At 45.7% G+C, this 20,351-nt stretch overlaps 1 protein-coding gene across 26 annotated transcripts in view; it reads right to left on the bottom strand.

Annotated features, from left to right (window-relative positions):
• The window catches only part of ZNF536 (zinc finger protein 536), a 418,028-nt gene that overhangs the window by 229,219 nt on the left and 168,458 nt on the right, over positions 1 to 20,351 (bottom strand). For 5 of the 26 annotated variants that reach the window (XM_071209200.1, XM_058280084.2, XM_071209198.1 and 2 more), the window contains one exon: positions 1,733 to 1,817. The exons of 20 other annotated variants lie outside the window; for them this stretch is intronic. The gene's annotated coding sequence lies outside the window, so the exon portion shown is untranslated. Of the gene's footprint in view, positions 1 to 1,732; positions 1,818 to 20,351 lie in introns of those variants that run through there. One more of the 26 variants, XM_071209195.1, reaches the window with a different exon arrangement.

The raw sequence follows: 20,351 nt of genomic DNA, 5'->3' as shown, positions 1-20,351 counted from the left end.
CAATAAAGATCGGTTGATAGATGAAATGAACCACCAAATGCTTCATTTACCAAACTGTGGAAAGTCAGCCTAATGCCCTCACCAAGGCAGAAAGGTCATGGCGAAGCACCGTGTCTGCTGTCTCGTGGCTCCAACACAGACAGAGCAGCAATCTGCCCCAGTCTTGACCTTCCCCTGAGTACCAGGGTGTAGGGAGCACGGGTGGTATTCAGTGGGACAGTCAAAACTGACCAAGAACAAGGCCTGGCCTGAGTCTCAGCCACCACGTCATCCCTCGCCATGGTGCGGAAATGCCTCTGAATGCAGGCAGGGACCCCAGATGAAAGTTTCTGAATGCCAGGGATTTTCTTCTTGAGCTGTGCAATCTCATATTTCACGACTAGGGTTTTCTCAGCAAATGAAACTCACCGTTGGATGTGCGGATTATCAAAACACATTCTGTCTCATCACTCCCATCATTGCAGGTACAGTGAGTCATTCAGCTGCCTTTGATGGTGCTAATGGTTATTTTGATTTTGCATTTCTGTTTGCAAGACTATTTCCTGTGATATCAATGACAAAAGTTTTCACTTAACTCTTCCGATAGAGAACCTTAATTGTATCTTTCACTCAAAATGAAATTTAAAACTATCAGGACACCAGAAATGCCAGCTGCTACGAGTCTAAATAAATTTTACACAAAACACAGTTCCATTTTGCTAGCACAGAATAAAAAAGTAATCTTATGAATAGTCCAAAAAATAGAGATCTTGCCAGGAAGTTGCATGAAAGAGTTTTATCCTTATACCACGAAAAAAAAGGTTGGGAAATAAAATGACTTTCAAAATAACCATTCCAACTAGAAGTTTTAAAATCAAATATTGCTGTCTAGCCAAGCAAAACTAAATATTCCCCTATTTTTCATTGTGGGTAAACTCAGAAACCTTGTAGAACTCCTACAGCTACCAATTGCTGGGCCAAAGTGAGGTATTTGGGTTCGCAAAAAGGGAGGCTCCAAACATTATTGTGGATTTTACACAAAATAATTTCCTACCTTGTGGTTCTGGTAGCAGGTAGGCCCCTTTCCTGGGAGCTCAAAGACCCTTGGTCCTTCTCCACACCCCACCTTGCTTTCTTACACTTAGGGTAAGCTGTAGTCAAGACAACTGCTGCTAAAATACAATGGCTTTTTATTAAATACTGTTCTTCCAATTGTTGTAGCTCAAACTGTTTAACTAAGGTTGTTATAAGCATAATACACTCCTGTTCTGAAATACCGAACACCAGACTACTGAACCTTTTCAGGGTCATTAAACAGCTGTAAACATTATTACAAAAATAAACCAGAGATTTCATGCTTACATTTTGGCCTAGAGCGCGCTATGCTGAGCAAGTACATTTTTTCATCTCTTACAATCAACGCTGGTGACATTTGGGCATCCAAACAAATTACATCACAAACATTACTGAGGTGAGCAGGATACTGAGTGGTTTATTTGCCAGATGATTAATAGATAAACAGGAGGGCAGTGTGGTTGACCTGTTCCGGTCTGACTGATGTGTAGACAATGCTATGAGACAGGACCAGAAATAGTTAAATACTTGCTCAATTTATTAATGAAAATCTGATATCCAAATCTGGCTGTGGATTATGGTGACTGTGTAACCAGGAGAGGCAAGTTGGAGAGTATGGTCAAATTCCCTAACTTCCCCTTGTGGATGGAAGATTGGCCAAAGTCAAGGCCGTCATTACCTCTAGAGGTGACCAGGACTCCACTGGGCTGGCTTAGAACAGAATTTAAGCAGCTTCCACATGGATGGGATGAAAGTTGGAGGAACTGAAAGAAGAAAGAGAGGAATAAAAATGTCCTCTAATGGAGACTTAGGCAGATTTCAAATTTCTCATGGGCGAAGAAATATCTCCAACCTTGATGACTTTTGGAGTCCAGGTTGGAACTGCAGACCAGACCATAGACTGATGCTGAGCACATCAAAAGCAAAGACAAAATATCCACAAAGTGTTCTTCTGGCCATCTTCTCAGGGTAGAGAAGACTTTTGGTATGGGTTCCTGGGTCACTCTCTTCCCACACATACAAAACCAGGCAGATAAGTGCTGGGATGGAATTAGAACCTCACACAAGGTGCTCGTTAAAACCATGGATATGTCAGGCAGAGTGAGCACTTAATAACTAAAACAACAATAACCATCATCACCACCACCACCATCATCATTTTCATCTTCATTGTCACCATAGCATCATCACCATCTTTATCACCTTCATCATCACCATCATCATCTTCTACCTCACCATCCGTGCAATATTCCTTGAGTGCTCATGTGTGAAGACTGTGCAAGGTACTTTACAATCGTTATCTCATGTTAGTCTTATACCACCTTAGAGGGAAGGTGTTGCTATTATTCCCATACTAAAAATGAGAAAAATGAGGCTCAGAAAGTTTAAGCCACACAAGCTCACACAGCTGGGAAGCCTGTCTCCAGAAGCCAATGCAAGTGTGCAGCCTGGTGTTTGACATTCCCTTGATCAGTCTTTCTGGGCTGCATGCTGACAGTCAGCTCCTGAAGAGGACACTCCTTCTTTTGTGAAGTAGGTGGTGGGAAGAAAACCATAGGCATGGGCAAGTGCCAAGGAGGCCAAGGAGTGGGAGCATCATGAACACAAGGACCAGGGAGTGAAGCATTCAGCACATTTAAGAGAGCATCTCAGGGGACTAGAGTGGGTAGGTGGTAGGCACCGTAGATCTGGAAATGTGGCAAGTTTGTTACTCACTGGTTGGGGACCAGAGAGTCACACCAAATTTTATTTATAGGCGCTTCTCTTTTTCTTAATGCCTGTAAGGACTGATATACTACTCCATGTTCTCTTGTCTTGTATCAGATGGGTCATTTCCCCACGTAGACATGAGTAATGAGAAAGGAGTGTCCCTAGAAGTCCCACTAATGTGCATCTGCTTGCCAGCACGTTCACTGGCATCAGTGGGACCTTGGGCAAACTCAGTCACCTATTGGAGCCTCAGTTCCTTTGTCTCAAAATGAACTGACATTAACTGTCCTACTCACTTCCCAAGATTTTGTGAAGGGCAAATGGGAGTGTGGGATAGAAAACATGGTTTTTCAACTGTCAAAGGTTCCCACATATAGGAACCCTTCTCCAGTACCAGCTACACCCTTTAGCATAGCTTTCTAGATTCAGAAAAGAACTTAAAGAGGTAAGTTCTTTGGGTACATGGGGTACATGCCAAAGGCAAAGGGCACAGTCAAGGTGCACAAAAGCGGTTCATAAAACCCCCCTCATGGCCGTCTTCACTGGTGCATCTGCCAATGGAACGATTATCATTTCATGACATATTTTTAATGCCTGCATGTGAAAAGAAGCCGAGGCGATCAAGACTAGGGCCTTGCCTTTAAAAACCAACTCGGGCAGGGGGAGACCCTGGGCCCACAAAGACAACAGAAAGGAACCAAGTGCTAAAACAGAGGAATCACCAAGGGAGGAGTACAGTGGGAAAGGGAGGGGGAGGGCAGACCTGGGGGCAACCACTGGGAAGGGCCAGGCCTTGGCTCGTCTTGAGGAGGAAGGCAGCATTGAGCAGAGGGAACGGCACGGGCAAAATGTGGTGGAGCCATGGAAGGTCCCTGGAAGAAGAGGGGGGACAGGATTGAAGCTGACTTGGATGTCAAGGCAAGGAGCATGAAATTTATATCTCAGGCAAAAGAGAGGCTCCAGAAGCTCTTAACAGAGTAGTAGCATAACGTGTGTGCCTCACGATGCCTGGGCAAGCCACATCAGGACTTGGATCAAGTTCTTCCAAGAAAAGTGCCAAGAAATTGAGATCTTAAGGGCACGAGACCATCCATTCAGCCCCAAAACCTTCCCACACAGGCAGCCATCTATAGGGTCAGTGGGATCAGGTCTCTGGCAAAAGTTACAAGAGAACAATATTAAAATTGTACGCACTCTCTGTGGGCAGCTGGATGAGGTATGTTTCTATCTGATGTGGGCCAGGGAAGATGGCGAAGAATAATGGAACACAAACCCCAAATCTGGGGGCTAAAGCTCTCCTGACAGTGAGAAAGATGAGGGTACTTGGAAGAACTCACTGGTCTCCTCCCCCCTCTTCGTAACAGCACAGGTGGAAGAAGCCCACCTCACCCCCACTCCATGCAGGTAAGCCCAAACTCATCCTCAATGCTCCAGCCTGGTGCTGCCTGTTCCAGGAAGCCTCCCTGGGTTTGTCCCAGGCTCAGAGTGGTGGCACTGTCCTCAGAACTCCCGTGGGGTTTCTTGGGACATGTTAGGACACTTCTGTGGTGAACCTTGACACCCAGCTATGGAACTCATGGTGTCCTCTGCCCCTACACTGGGGACTTTGGGACAGGGCAGGCCGTATCTGGAAGCCCCCTGCCAAAACTGGTCCTCTAAGCATAATGACTGGTCACAGCACCTGGGAGGGAAGTAGGTGGCATTTTGGCAGCAATAACCCAGCCTTGGCCCCAGAATCCAGGCCAGGAAAGCAGGCCATGCTTCCATTTCTCCCAGACGGACTGATTTGGGAAGGAAATGGCTCCTTAATTCACTGTAATTGATTTATCTGAACTGTGTTGACCCCATCAGGGAAAGCAACAAAAACTATATATATATATATATATATATATATATATATATATATATATATATATATGGTTTTATATATATATATAGTTTTTAATGAATGACCCATCTTTAAAACAATAGTGAAGAAAAAGATACCCGCAGTTGTCATGAAGCATGTTGATTATTGCTCTCTCTCTCTCTCCTGGCTCTCTCACCCCCTTTTTAAACACATTGCATCATGGCAGGAAGCTAGATATTTAATCTGCTATACACCCGCCTTGGCTCCCTGATCCAACAAGGCGATAGAACAGAGCGTCAGCCTCCACACACAACCCTTGCCCAGGGAACACAAAGCAGGGCCCAGCACCCACAGGTAGCCCTAAGGCCCCTTCCTCCAGAGGGCAGTAGGGATCAAGGGGCAGGAGCCCCCAGCATCCTGCCACCCTTGCACCCCTGATTAGAGACGTTTGAATGTGAGCCCTTCTGAGCCACGATATGGCGTTAAGCGGTTTATTTTCATTTCACAGGGGCCTCGGATTTGATTCTGTGCAAAACTAAATATAATGTAAAATGCACATATGCAAGAGTGATCAAAAGGGCCTGGTTCTGAAATATTCATGGAAGTCGGCCCTGGGAGATTCTGTTCACAGGGGCACCTGTCGAAGACATAAGCTCAGATACACATCATCCCTTTAAGTACACAAATGGGTAGTGAGAAAAAAAAAAAACACACCCACGTGCACCATCAGATACTCCACTGTCTGCAATGACTGGGCTGGAACCAGCAGAGGGAGGCTGGCAGGGGCTAGGACATGGGTCTTTCCTGGCCCCCGGGCCCCCAGTTCAGCATCCCCTACTGTGGCACAGGTCCCCAGGCTGCCCTGGCCTACCCTTTGTGGGCCCTGACTGCTGGGAAAGGAGGGAAGGAGGGAAGGATGGTGACCTTGCCAGCAGGCACATCTGCTGTGCGGGTGGGGCCACGTGTTGGCCGAGCTCACAGACACGGGAGCTGCTGTCCCAGCCCTGGCTGTCACTGCCACAAGCAGATGGACTCCAGGGACAGGGATCGGTTTCCCACCAGGACCAGGCAGGAAGGCAGGGGTGGGGGGAGGGTCAACGGACTCCCCAGCACCCTCCACATATCCTACCCGTCCCCCGTGCCCTGTCATTGGGCTGGATCCTGTTCATGTCCCAGGCACCACTTCCAGGAGGCCTTCCTGGCTGCCCAGGTCCAGGCAGGAGCCCTCATCTGCCTCCCCAGTGCCCCGGACCTGCCCCTTTCTAGCAGTTTTCACAAGGGCTTGAACTTCTTTTTCTACTTGGTCAGAAAATCCAGGAGGGCAGAATCATGACCATCTGTTTCACTGGGGGGCCCATTGCCCCTAGAACAGAGCTGGATACAGAGGAGGCACTCAATAACTATTTGGTGAATGAATGAAGAAAGGAACAAGCAAATGACTGAATGGGTAAATGAATGAATGAACAAACAGACCAAGCAACAACTGCTGCAGGCCTATAGCCCAGCATCTAGCCTTGGAGAGGAGGGGGTAACCAGGGATGGTAGACTCAGACCACAGAGCCAGTCCTGGACCATCAGGCACACCATGCTCTCTCTTCTCAAAGTAAAAGCCAAGCGGCACATTTGCTTCATAGAAGCTAATCTCAAACACCACCCCAGCCCTGTAGGCATTCCAAACCCCACTTCTACCCTTGGCACTCCCACAAAGGGCTCACCCCACTCCATCTCCTGGTGGACTATCTGGGTCCCTGTTTTACCACCCTCAGCCCTGGCCTGGGACCTCCTGGGGTCCACACCTGCTCATTGAATTGAAGTCCCTCGACATCCCTTGTATTTAGTTTTTTAGGAGATGTTGGGGATTAAACCCAGGACTTGCAAAGCAGACGCTCAACCACTGAGCTACACATGCCGCAGTCTTCCCTTTAATAAGAACTCCTCTTCTTTTGCCTCTCTCTCCTTTCTTCAGTGTCTTCATACTTTCTCATGCACACATTCATTTCTTCACTCATTCACTCAGTAAGCATTTTCAACTGCCAAAAGCCAGTGGCCTGGGGGAATCTGGCGGGCCACGACCACACCTTGTTCATCTGTCTCCTCAGTGCTCTGCAGAGAGGAGGCCTTGCAGGGGGCTCCACTGGCAGGATGACCCTGTCACTCGCATCCTGGGCCTTGCTCAGCTGGATAACCCCTCCACCCTGAACTCTGTTTACCCCTTCCTCCCGGACCCCAGAGCTCATCCCCACAAGGCCTGGATCTCTGCACATGGTCAGGAATGAGAGGACAAACTCAAGCCTAATAGAACGACAGGGGCAGCAGACAAGTGCCTTTCCCCAGACAACACACTCCAAGGGAGTCACACTCCCGAGAGTCAAGACTGGCACCTCACACCTAGCCGGCACTCAGGGAACACTGGTGAGCCAATGACCCTGCTCCCGTTACTCGCAGGCTGGTTGCTTCTCCTGGCAGGGGGCGCCTTGCCACACAGCTGAGTCTGGCATCCAGGACTACTGGTCTCCCTGCCTAGACCCGGTGGGCCTGGGTCCTCCCGGGGGCCTCCTCTGCTCCCTTGAGCCACACCTGCATCCTGACAGCCATGTGGCCATGTGCCCGGCCCCTCTCCACATCACAGGCTCCCATCTGTAAGTCAAGGAGGCTGGCAGGCTGGCCCTGCCCTGGGCTCCTCCATCTCTTCCCTGCCTCCTGATTCATGCCTCTGTGGCCCACCTGACAGGGAAGGGCCCTCCCAGCCAAGCCCTGATCCTGATTCACCAATCAGAACAAAGGATTGGAGTTGAACTTCACCGATGCAGAACATCAGGGGAGGCATTAAAAATGAAGCAATTAACATTGCTCCTCTTACATGGGAGGAAGGGCCATTAGTGGGCTGTCCACGGCCTTGGGCTGCAGCCCAGCCAGCCTGGGCAGAGGGACTTGATGCAGCCTTGACACCAATGCCGTCCCCACCCACGGCTCAGGAAGGTGGTGAGTATTTCCTAGGAGAGCCTTTAGGAGGCCCGGGGTCATTTTTAAACTTCAGTTACTTGGTGTGGAGGGACGATCTACACACGCTACCAACAGCATTTAGAATTAACCATGATCAATCACAGGGTGGCAGTTGTAACTCTTTGGGCTCCTGCAGGGGTCTCTTTAGTGGGACTCTGTGTGACCAGAGAAAAATGGCTGCTGCCGGACAGTGAACTGTGTCTTATTCCAAAAAGCTGATGGCCTGTGAGCTCTAAGGTAGCACCTCATCAGTCATGTATCTGTGATATGGGGGCATTCGTAAGTTTGCTAGGAGGACTGAATGAGGTAATGTATGGAAAGTGCTTGCAGTAGCACCTGGCACAGAGTGAACACTCTTGAAAGGTTACTGCAGGACTTCTCTTCCTTCTCTTCCTTTCCCTCCTCTTTTTCTTTTTTTCTTCTTCTTTTCCTCATTATTCTTCTCCCTTTTCTCTGTTTCTTTCTCCTCCTTCTTCTCCTCCTCCTTCTTCTACTAGTACTACAATTATCATCTGCTGGGCTTTTATCACACTTACAATCACACTCAGTCGTGATACAAAATCACCCATTGGAAAACCTCACTAAAGTCAAGCACTCGCAAAACACATGTGGTAGTCAAAGGGTTAATAACCTTACCTTTTATATTTTTTAAAGTTCTTGCAGTTACTAAGGTAACGTTGAATACCCCCATTTGGAATATGGACAAAAGGAGTGTGAACACGTAATTGACAGAAGAAATAGAATTTGCGGAATGGCCACAAAAATGTCACTACTAACTAGAAAGCAAGAAGACTAGAAGTCAAACAAAAACAAGGTTTCATTTTTATATAACTATATTAAAGATTGCACCTGGACTTTGTGAGGACCCTAAAATTTCCTCCACAGACACAGGGAACATCCGAAGGGGAACACAGGAGAAGATAAAGTGGTCTTGTTTCAACCACAAGTTCTCTTCCAGAGTCAGAAACCAAGGAGTCTTAAGCAGCCTTCTTGAACAACACTGACATTGGGCTTCAAGGAGGCCAGGCTAGGATGATGAGCATTCTAGAAAGAGCTTTCCAGTCTGTGCCTGAGAACAAAAGGAGTGCTTTCTACTTCGCCCAGGAGAACCACATAGAAAGCACTCCACAGCCCCTGCCTGGGAAGCTGGGAGCAGCAAGATGCCTACTGTGGAGTAGCCGGGGAGGGGAAAAACTGTCTTTCTCCATTTACAGCCGGTAACATACTCCCAAGTCTAACTCCAGCCTCTTTCCACTTGCTCTTCCCTGTAAGTACCTCCATTTAAGTCCATGGCCAAAGGTCAGAGGTCACTGTCTTCCCAGTGGCACAACTACTATCCAGAGTTGATTCCAAAGACTTCCATTTGCCATCTGGCTGCACACAACCCCTTCCAATCTTACCTCCCACCATTCTCCTCCACATCCTTTACAACTGTACAGGGAATACGTCCTCATCCCATGAAGGAGAACTGTGCACACCTTCTCTGCTCTCATGGAGATGCTCCTCGAGGAAAGGGGCATGTGGACAATGGTAGAGAAGGTGCCAGAGCTAGAGAAACCTCAGAGACCATGTAGCTCCTAAACACTTAGTCAGATATATCTTTTTTGTAGATAAGGAAGCAAGACCAGAAGCTAGGTATGACCACCTAAGGTGACCAAGCAGTGAGAAGGTACATGTCTATGGCTTACTCCCTTGCTTATCTCCTAAGCATTCAATAAATTTTAGTAGATGCTAAGTAAATATTGAGTGGGTAGTTGGATGAATGGGATGGATGAAGGGATTGATGGATGGATGGTGGATTGATAGGTGGCTAGATGATGTATAGATGTATAGGTGGTAGAAGAAATAATGCACAAATAGATGGACACACCAGTTGACTAACAAATCATGGAATTGCCTTTCTGCTCTGTGGGGGCCCAGCTACTACCAAAAGATTTCTTAGCATATCTTTCACCTGCCAGACCCTAAACCCACCAGCATCTCCCTTTATCACAATTCCTTCTCCAACCAGACTATATAAACTGAAGCTCTTATTTCATGTCCTGTGTATATTGTCCGAGGCTAGGGCCCTTCAGCTCTGGAAGCACATCTCCCTGTTATTCCACCCAACACTCTGTAGCACCCAGGACATGCTGTGGGTGTTCAAATAATAGCAGCTCACATTGGAGTCTCTGCCACCCTCACAGATACAAAATCCTCCCAGGAAGCAAATGGCGGTGGTCAGAGGTTAGAGAATTGAAGAAGTTGAGGATAAAGATTTTCCCAAGTCTTTCTTGAGAAAGCAAGCAGGAAAAGCAAAAAATGGAGGAGGGGCCAAAGACTCTCTTTCTACCCCTACCTCCCACCCCTTAAGAAATACTTTTCAAGGGGAAGAGAGGATGTTTCTACTCACTGGTTCTTATGTTTGATTTGCATCAAATTACATCAGGTTGATGTGATACAACATGGCATCCCCCCATGAAATACATAAATCAAGGCACCCCATAAATTTAAAGGAGCAGAGTTCTTTTCCAGAAGTGGCTAATTACTCATAAACAGCAGATATTTTATTGTCGTTAAAATCACTAGCAGGATTTTAATAGCCAGTGCATTTTGTAATCTCAAGCTTTTTAGAACACTGGCCTGGGGAAGCTGGGTATTACCTGTTTGTAGCTCCCTCAGGGGTCACAAAGATCTTGCTAAGTTAGACCACCTCTGGGGGTCTCCCACAACCATGCACTCGGGCAGTGACCATCACAGCTCTGTGAGGAGGGGAGCCTGGCGCTGAAGCCAGCCCGCTAAAGGATGCTCTAGGCTCTTAGTGATCCGGGAACCCTGCACACACCTGGCAAGGTTTCCTGCCCACCCCACTGGGAGTGCAGTTAACCAGGACCCCAGGGCCAGGCTCTTCACCAACTGTAGATATCCATTTCTCTTCACCCTTTACCACAGTCCCCGCATTTCCGGCAGGACATCCTCTCTTCCTCCACAGTTCTAAGGCTTGGGTGGATATAGCCAACCCCCAGACCCTGATTAGGGGATTAATTTGAGCCAAGCAGAATACCCCACACCCCTGGCCTTTTGATTAGCTTAAGGCTCAGCATTGACCAAATTCAGGCTAACAAGAGAAGATTAGGGCTTGTCAGGAAGCCATTGGATGATTCAGACCCTCTTGGTTGAGGTCTGGGGCTGCAGCAGCCATTTTGCTACCAAAAGGAGTCCTCAGAACTTGGGTGGGTGTAGAGTCCCTTCCAGTTCCAAGGAGACAGAGAGGAAGAGAAGTAAGGTCCTCAATGACATAATTTGAGCTCCAGGATCAAGTGGCACGAGAAGCTGAATCATTTACATAATTATCTAAGTCAATTCAGTTTCCTAGTGGTTTAAGCTGGTTTGGATCAGATTTTCTGTCACTTGAAACCAAAGGAGGCCCAGCTGATAAAAGACCCCACTGTCCTTGCAAACAACCGCTGGGCTTCTCCCAGCTTCCACTCCACTGGTCCAGCCTCCTCCCTTCCCTGGGATCATGCCAGATGACCCCACCTTTGCTTTTCTTCTATGAGGTCCTTCAATCTAGACGAGCCATTCTAGGAAGCCTCCATATACAGCCCTAGGGACTGAGCCACACATTGGCGAGGCCCCTTCCAGAAGGTTCTGATGGGAAGGATGGAAGGGAACAACCAGCACTCCACAACAGGTGCCCAGGATGCAGCTCTTACACTGCCCAGCTGCCTCCTCACCACCCCAAGGGGTCTGAAAATCCACCTCTGGGTCTGCCCAAAGGCCTTTCTTGTTTGCTTCCTGTAAGTTTGGCCATGATATCAAGAAATGCTCAGGAAGTCCATAATGATCAATAGATTCCCATTCAGCAAAGAAATTTTGCAGACACTGCCCCTTCCGTGTTGATCCTCTCCACCCCCACCATGGATAACTTCTCCTTTACTTCTACAGCCAGATGTCCCCTCCCCAGGGAAGCTGCCCCTGACTTCCGTAGACCCAGCAGGTGTCCAGAGGGGCCGGATCACCTACCCGAAGCTGCTTCTCCAAGTCCAGGCCCTTCTGCTCCCGGTGTGAGTGTGTTTCAAGCAGTACAAGAGCATCTGGCATCTAGGCACTTGGGCCAGGAAGAGCCCCCTCCCTCCCCACCCCCTCTCACCCCCCCCCCCAGGCCTGGTAAAGTGTATTAAATGAAGCCATGCTGCCTTGAGCCCAGTTGCCCCTGTGGCCAAGACGAAGTGCTTCCATCCCAACCTCAGCCCAGCCAGGGAGCCCCTGTGCACTCACAGCAAGTGGGGAGGGGGCAGCTAGGGCTGCAGCAAAGCACACAGGACAGAAGGCAGAGAATGTGCCTCCCAGACCCTCAGAACCTTGGCCATGTACACACACACACACATACACACACACAGCCTCTTTTTCCAGAGACCACACTTAGCCCTGGCAGGAGGCCTGAGACAGCCCGTGCCTGGCCTCCCCCCTGGAATCCCGGTCATGTTACTGCTTATCTGCCTGCCCGCCAGCCCTCACCAACCTGCTGCCCTTAGCAGGGACCACACCCTTGCCCTGCGCCCCACACAGCTGCTGCCGCTGCCAGCCTTGTTCCTGCCAGAGCCCCTGGGAGGAAGCCCTGCCCTTGTGTGCCCTTCGACCAGGCCAGGCAGGCTTCGGCAGCTGGGAACAGAGTGAGTGGGCTCTGCAACACCTGTCATCTCACTCCAGAAACCCAGCTGGCCAGGGACTGGCATATGCAACCTCTGGTCTACGACACTGCTTGTTCGCCCCTGGCATCCCTGCACTCCACACGTCCCAATGCCCAGCAGGGGCAGAGAAAAGAGACCGACAGATCCACTTGCTCATTCATTCATTCATTTAACCTGGCAAAGAATAGCCACTTGTTTTTGCCTCCACCTCTAGCCATAAACTCTGTGATGGTAAGGGGACCAGGCCTGATTATTTTATTGCTTATATCTGTGATGTCCACTGGACGCCTGGGACACCCAGCAGATATTTTATGTCTACCATTTTAATTGTGAAATAAACAATATACTCTTAATGAATATTTATTGAGTGGATGGACAAGGGTTTAAATGGATGAATGGGTGCATGGATAGATGGATGGATGGATATGTATAGATATATGTGTGAACGGGTGATGGATGGATGGATGGATGGAATGAGCAAGTGAACATTTTCTATGATGACTGCAGAGGTAAGCCTGGGCAAGTTTCTTCTGGAAGAAAATAGGGTTAAGTCCTGGTACCAAACCAAAAGCAGGATGCTCTTTCAAGGGGATGATGGGAGAATTCAGAGAAGGGTGAGAAAAAATTCAGGATCCATCATAACCTGCTTCACAGCTGATGAACTTTCCCTTGGACAATAGGACACTTCATTTCACTACGTGTTCTTAGGCCTTCCCAGGAAAACTAATGTCACATAAGGAGAGGGGCTGGTCTACCTGGGGATCTTTCTGGTACTATTTCTTGGGAGCCCTGAACCTATTTTATAGCTCTTGGGTCAGTGTGTCCTGTCTTCATGGTTTTTCTCTCCAGAGTGCTGCTTCCTAAAACCCTAAATTCTTTTTCTTTTTTTTAATTTGAAATGAAGTTATTTAAAAAATAAGATAAAATAAATAAAACCTTAAATCCTCCAGTGGATCAGTGCTCTCTCACCATTTTTCAGAAAATAAATAAAACACAATCTAAAGGGCCTTGCTACACTTATGGTCCCAGTTGAAGGTATTCACACCACCTTCCTGATGCTTTTTGCCACAGACTTGTACTGCAATAAACCACCTTCCCAGTTTTGCATGCTTTTTTGTACCCCTGCTAATATTTTTTAATTAATTCACTATTTTTACTTTAATGCATTTAAAAGGAAACTATATCATTACCCTAAATGGAAATTTGTATCATTTGCTGTAAATTAAAGATAATTATAAAAATAAATAAAATGAGAACAATGTTATTAAATTCTGGCTGAACACCATTGTCTGCAGCAGGCTCTGGCCTGGGGCCTACTTTCTCTATTCCAAAGGCAGAATGGCGAAGGTAGAGAGGTGGGAAAGGCAAACGAGGAGCAGGGGACGTGTCTCTCTGAGGTCAGTGGGAGGCTTACAAGGCAGTAGCCCTCACGGCCTGGGACTCGGGTCATTTTCCATGGCGGCCCTTGGTGGAGTTCAGAAGTAAACTTGTCTGATCTGCCAATGGCAGACTTCTCCTATGACTGTGGCTTTCGTCCAGCTCCTCATTTTTATATTTTTTTATAAGAGTAGTTGCAGGTTTACAGAAAAATCCTACAAAAAGTGCAGAGGTCCTATATACCCATCCCACCCCCACATACACCGGCAGCTTTCTCTATTATTGACATTTTGCACTTTTGTTACAAGTGAGGAGCCAATAGTTTTTTATAATTGTCAAGCGTAGTCCATACTTTACATTAGGCTTTCCACTTTGTATTCTACAGTTCTATGTTTGGTTGGTTGTTTACATTTTTATTCTGGTGTCATCTCTATAACTTAAAATGTTCTGTTTTAACCATTTTCATGTATACAGTTCAGGGGTGTTAATTAAATTCACAATGTTGTACTACCACGACCACCATCCATTACCAAAACCTTTCCATCACCCCAACCAGAAGCTCTAAACCAATTAATTTTAAGCCTCCATTCTCCACTCCCACCCCGTCCCCTGGTAACCTATATTCTAGTTTCTGACTCCATGAATTTGCTTATGCTAACTATTTCATATCAGTGAGATCGTACATATATTTGTCCTTTTGCGTTTGGCTTACTTCATGCAACATGATGTCTTCAAGGTTCATGCATGTTGTCACATGTATCAGAACTTCATTCTTTTTTATGTCAGTCCCTCATTTAAAGGACATGGATGTTCAAGCCAAAGTGGATAAAGATTTCCTTAAGAAGTTACGAATAAATTAAAGGGGGATTGATTGGCCTTTTCCACCTCATTAAAAAAAATTAATTTGGAAATATGCAGATCCCTTCCCTCTCTACCCGTACCTGACTTTTATTTCCTCCAAAGCTCATGAGATCCTGCCATGCTTAGGGGCCTGGACCATTTCCCACCTGGAAGAGGCATCCTCACCTCCTCCAGGTCCCTAAGGCTTCACCAAGCTGCTGGACCCCAGCTCATCCCTGAAGACATCATCATCCACCTACGCACTTCCCAGAGGGCCTCCCTGTAAAGTCCCAGGAAGGATGCATCCTGCCTGTTGCAAAACACCAACTTCCACTTCCAAGTGAATGGGAACCTGTTAAACCAACCAGAAAACAAACACATGTAAACTGTAAGCTTGCGTTAAATGTGATAAGCGTGCTAGTTGCAGTAAGACGCGGGCCTGGATGGGTTATTCACGCCCTCTTCTCTGGAAGATAAAGACAGAAAATAGCAAAGTGGGTCTGGGACTAGATCCTGAAAACTCACCTTGCTTTTCTCTTTCAAGAGAGGAACACTGCAAATATCAACTAAATCTTTTTAAGAACAACCCAATAGATGGGATCCAGCTTCAAAATGAACTGCACTTTTCCCTCAAAGAGTAAAGAGGGAATTTAGAATGTTTTTTGAAAAGATTTTGTTTTTCCTGATACTGCTTGAGTCACGCCTCTGACGCTGGAGATGATGTGTGCCGCAGCCGGGCTCGTGGTAATTAACACAATCCTAGCAGCTCCCCTTCCTAGTAATATATTTTTCTAAGACTTTGATAATGCTGAGAGATTTTGAATCCCACAATGCAGACTTTGATGAAACGGCATTGGATAGAGACACCTTAGATGAAATTGAAAATAACTTGAGTTTAATATGCCTCCCCAGGAGCTTTCTGGAAAGAATGGGTTAACGATATCTGGAGCACAATGAGGATCAGCGAGTAAGAAAGTTGGTCTTCTGGGGCCTGCCGCGGCATAAGAGCTGTGATTGGGCCTTCTTCTTTGGGGGTGTTTTGGCCCCTGTGTATCCTCTTTGGTCTCAGACATAAATGACTTCCTTAAAGGATTTAATTAATTCTTAAATGTGCACAGAGCCCGTGAGCACAAACATTAACTTGTTTAAAAGCTTTAAGCGAGATTCTGTTCTCAGCCATGCACTGCAGTTCCCCGTGACGTCCCTGGGAGTGTGGCATGCTGTCGGGGGGCACCCACAGAGGCCCCACCTCCTCGGTGCAGGCTCCCCAGCCTTCCCCTGGTTCTCCCCTCATCTCAGGGCCTGGGGCCTGCCCTCACAGCCTGGCTTCTGCCCCAGCCCCCCAGTGAGGAGCACTGCCCCTCTCTCTGCTGGGTTTTGCTTTCCTCTTCGCTGAGCTCCCTAGGATGCTGATGGCTTCTCCATGCCTGGCAAGGGCACCATGGGGCAGAGGACATGTTGGGAACCCTGCCTGGGTGGGCGGGCTGTGGTGAGAGGGGCCTCGCGCTGTGGCCTTCCCAGATGTGAGCACATCAGGAGACTGAGAAGGCTGCCTCTTCTCGGACCCCTTCCAAGCCTCACACTCTCCAGGTGGTTCACCCGCCTCCCCTCACTCCTCACACTGTCGATTTGTTTACACGCTCAGCTCTCTTCTGTTCAAAACCCCAGTCTCCCTTACAGTGCCTTGAATGTAATCTGATTCAAAGCAGCAGAACATATATTGCCTACAAAATTGGCCATATACACATACACACACATATATGCACATGTATGTATGTACGTATATCTAGTTGTGCATATTTTAATGACAATGACTACTGCTGTTAACTGGTAAGAGACATATAGAGTTGGAAGGAATATAAATTGGTATATTTCAATTTACCAATGTATTTTTTGATACATATCATGCTTGGTATAAAAAGTAACCTACGGTTCAGTTTTCCACACCCAGAACTAACCTGGGCTGCTTCAGAGATCCAGACAAAGCTGAACTGAGATGCCATTTATAGAAATGGAGAAATGGAGATGACCTAAATATCCAAAAAGTGAGGGGGATGGGGGTACTAAATGAATTGAATGCTCCTATGGAATGCTGCACTGCATTGCACTGCACTGCCATTAAAATTTTTTTTTTTTTTGATAACTGGCCATACATTTAGTTTGGTTGGAATAAAATAAATTAATAATCATTATAATGATAAAAAGTGTTTTAATTGCATGACTATGGTCAAAATTGATTCCCAAGAGGTGATACCTTAGCACTAGTTTTTATAAAGGAGCTAGCTTAACTTCCAAGGTGTTCCACTATCTCGGAAAACCTTCCCAATTTCTCACCCTCTCCCTCCTTCTGAGGAGTCGACCAATGTCCCAGGCTGGCAAATCCCTATGCACAGTTCATAGCACACAGAAAATGCTAAAAAAAAAGTCACTGAAGTAATGAATGAATAAAGATGCTATCTCATAAAGAAGTGGACACAAGCTTAATGTGTTTCCTCTCCCAGGATATCTGGATTTTTACAAAAACCTGGAAGACAAAACATTTCCATCAAGTTCAACAAGTATTTAGTAAGTGTCTACCACTTAGAGTCAATGGAATAAAGGACATTAAGTTAATTTCCTCTCAACCATGCTCCCCCCCCCCCCCCCCCCCGCAGTGCGAATGAACAAAGGCCATCACCCTGGAAAGGCTGCCTTCTCCAGAGACAAAGAAGAGGAGCATCAGTGGTGGCTCCTTCATTTTAAAGGATAACCCAAGACTCTTCAGAGACATCAGAAACACCCGGCGTTGGGTCTATGGAAGGAATGCAATGTTGGCAAAGTAGGCAGAATTCTGTTATAACAGGTCAGAGAACAAAATCCACGTGATCATTTTGACAGATTCAAAATGGGCTCTGACAAAATCAGGTATTCATTTCTGATTTTCAAAAAATGCTCAGTAATAAGAAAATAAAATGATCAAGATATCCATCTCAAAACAACCGAAAAACATGCATTATGGTAAAACACTGGCAGCACTTTCAACAAAATTAAATGCAAACTAAAGATGTATATGTGCCCCCATCACTCAGTTCTTAAATATTGTTATGGAATCTTAATTATCAAATCTTAAATATTGTTCTAGCCAGTGAAAATAGCAAAGAAAATCAAATAAGAGCTACAAATATTGGGAATAATAAAAAACAACCATTGCTTTCCAATGATATGTTTGACTTTCTGGAAACCCCCACTGAACATTAAAAGCCAGAGAGACAACTGTAATTACGTGGATGTCACATCAGAGCTCAGTAAGATGGCTGATTACAAAATTAGGATTAAAACAAAATCAACAGTAGATTGTGTCAAGTGGTAAGCAGAGCATATCTACCTTCTCTCTCTACCACTCCAAATCCCTGAAAGTGACAGTACATTTTCCCATATAAGATAATTCTCTAATTGCATTAGAAAACAAGAAAGGATGTCATCAGCATGTCAGAAATTTTGAGATATTCATGGAAGATGGAAGATAGATGGTATCAGAGGCATAGGAGTAGACCCAAAAACATAGCCCCAAACATGAGCAGGGGAGACCACTTAGAAGAAAAGAGCTAATCCAAAGAAAGTCAGAACTCAGAATGCACAAATCCAGTGGTAGAAGAGAGCAACATCCCACAGTCAAATACTACACTCTAAAATACATGAAGCACCTGACCTGAAATGAAGCAGAGGAGAGTATAAAGTGATTTCAGATAGACTCTATGGGGAAGAATATGGAGGGCAGCCCTGCCCAGAAGGCCAAGGTCTTGACATCCCCACCACCAGGGTAAAACCTGTTCAGTCACCAGGGAGGCTAGGACCTGATCTCTACCAGCCTTCCTGCCAGCCTACACCAGACTGCTCAGCCTAAAGTCTAACAATCCTTGAACTGCCCTACTTCTACAGGGCAAGCAAGCCTTCCATCCATCCTATGGCAAAGACTGACAGGGTAACAGACCCACTGAATCACAAAGGAATATCCACCAGCTGTCCACACTAGGCCACTAGTCCTCTTTCCATAACATAAATGTCAAGAAAGCTCCCTAGACATATAAGGGAAGCAAAAAATACAAAAAAAGAAGAACCAAGATGAACAACCAGAACAACTGACCTAGAGGAAACAAAAGTTATTCAAAGAAAAAGAACTATTTAACTCAAAATTCTAAATAGTATCTTTAGAAAGTATAAAGAGAATACTGCACATGAAGAGAATACTCTTTAGAAAGAATAAAGAGAAAAAAGACTGCCTGGAAATAGAGCAATCACAGTGTAAAAAGAGAATGGTATTGGATATTCAAAATTGAATTGCCTACTTTAAAAAAATAAATCAAGAGGGAGGATTGCAGGAAGATGGCAGAGTAGGAAGCTACAGAAACTGATCCCTCCACCAAAATAACTATTAAATTGGTAAGAACTAACTGAATCAACTATTTTTAAAGTCCAGTATCTAGGGGAACACTGTGCTACATTCAGGAAAGAGCCGAAGGAAAAGGCTGGAAAATTGTGATAAGTATTGGTGAATTTCAGCCTCCATGCAGCAGCTACTATCCCTCATCTCACAACAGTGTGGAAAGCAGCAGTGAGGACAGCTAACAGAGCTCCTGGTGCAGCTTTCAAGTACCAGGGTGAGCTATATGGACCTTGTGTTCCAAAATCTGGGGTATGTGGGTGGTCTGATTAATGATCACAGCTTTTAATCACTACTTAAGATTGCTGGTGGGCCAGCTCTGAGATCAGTCATTGTTCCTACCAGGCAAAAGTGGCATAGGAGTCTTAAAGAAGGGGTGCCTTTTTTCTCTCTTTCCTTTCTCTATTTGGAAGCAAAAACTGACTAAAAAGGTCACAAATTGAGGGCTTTAGCCCTCAAAAAGAATACTAACAAAAAACTAGCAATCCCAGAGGAGTGGGAGAACTAAATTTCCAGAGTTATAACCAGATATTAATGCAAAAAAAAACACAAAACACACAAAGAAACAGGAAAGGAAAGCCAATGCACAGGGGGAGAAAAAATTTGTCAGAAGCCATCCCTGAGGAACATCATACAATGGATTTTTAGGTCAAAGACTCTAAATTGACTGTCTTAAATATGTTCAATGAGCTAATCCACATTAATGACTTAAGAAACCACTGTGTGAACAAAATAAAGAGATGGCACTTATAAAAAGGAAACAAACAGAAATTTTTGAGTTGTAAAATACCTTAATTGAAATGAAATTTCATTAGACAAATTCAACAGCAGATTTGAATAAGCAGAGGAAAGGATCAGCAAACTTGAAGATAAGACTATGGAAACTATCCAGTGTGAAAAGGAGAAAGAAAAAATAATGAAGAAAAATGAACAGAGCCTGTGGCACCTGTGGGACATCATCAAGTATAACAGCATACATATCACTGGAGACCTGGAGGCAAGAGAGGAAAGAAAAGGACAAAAAATTTAAGAAATAATGGCCAAAAAATTGCCAAATCTTATAAAAGTCATGAATATACACATCCAGGAAGCTCAACAAACACCAACATAGATTAAAGAGCTCTACACCAAGACACATTATAGTGAAATTATGTAACTCCATAGAGGATTTTGAAAGCAGCAAGAGAGAACTGATTTGTCACATACAAGGGATTCCCAATAAGATTAACATCAGAAACCATGGAGGTCAGAAGACAGTGGTGTGATATATTTAAAGTCCTTAAAGAAAAAAACTTTCAAACAAGAATCTTGTATGATTTAGGTTATTAGTTTAAGATGCCATCCTTAAAAGCTGAAGTAGAAATTAAGACATTTACAGATAAACAAAAGCTGAAAGAGTTCATTACCTGAAGACCTGTCCTACAAA

This window comes from Dasypus novemcinctus, chromosome 18 (assembly GCF_030445035.2).
Source record: "Dasypus novemcinctus isolate mDasNov1 chromosome 18, mDasNov1.1.hap2, whole genome shotgun sequence".
Taxonomy (NCBI): Eukaryota; Metazoa; Chordata; class Mammalia; order Cingulata; family Dasypodidae; genus Dasypus; species Dasypus novemcinctus.
Note: the sequence above shows the minus strand (reverse complement) of the source record. Positions and strands in the feature narration are given on the sequence as shown.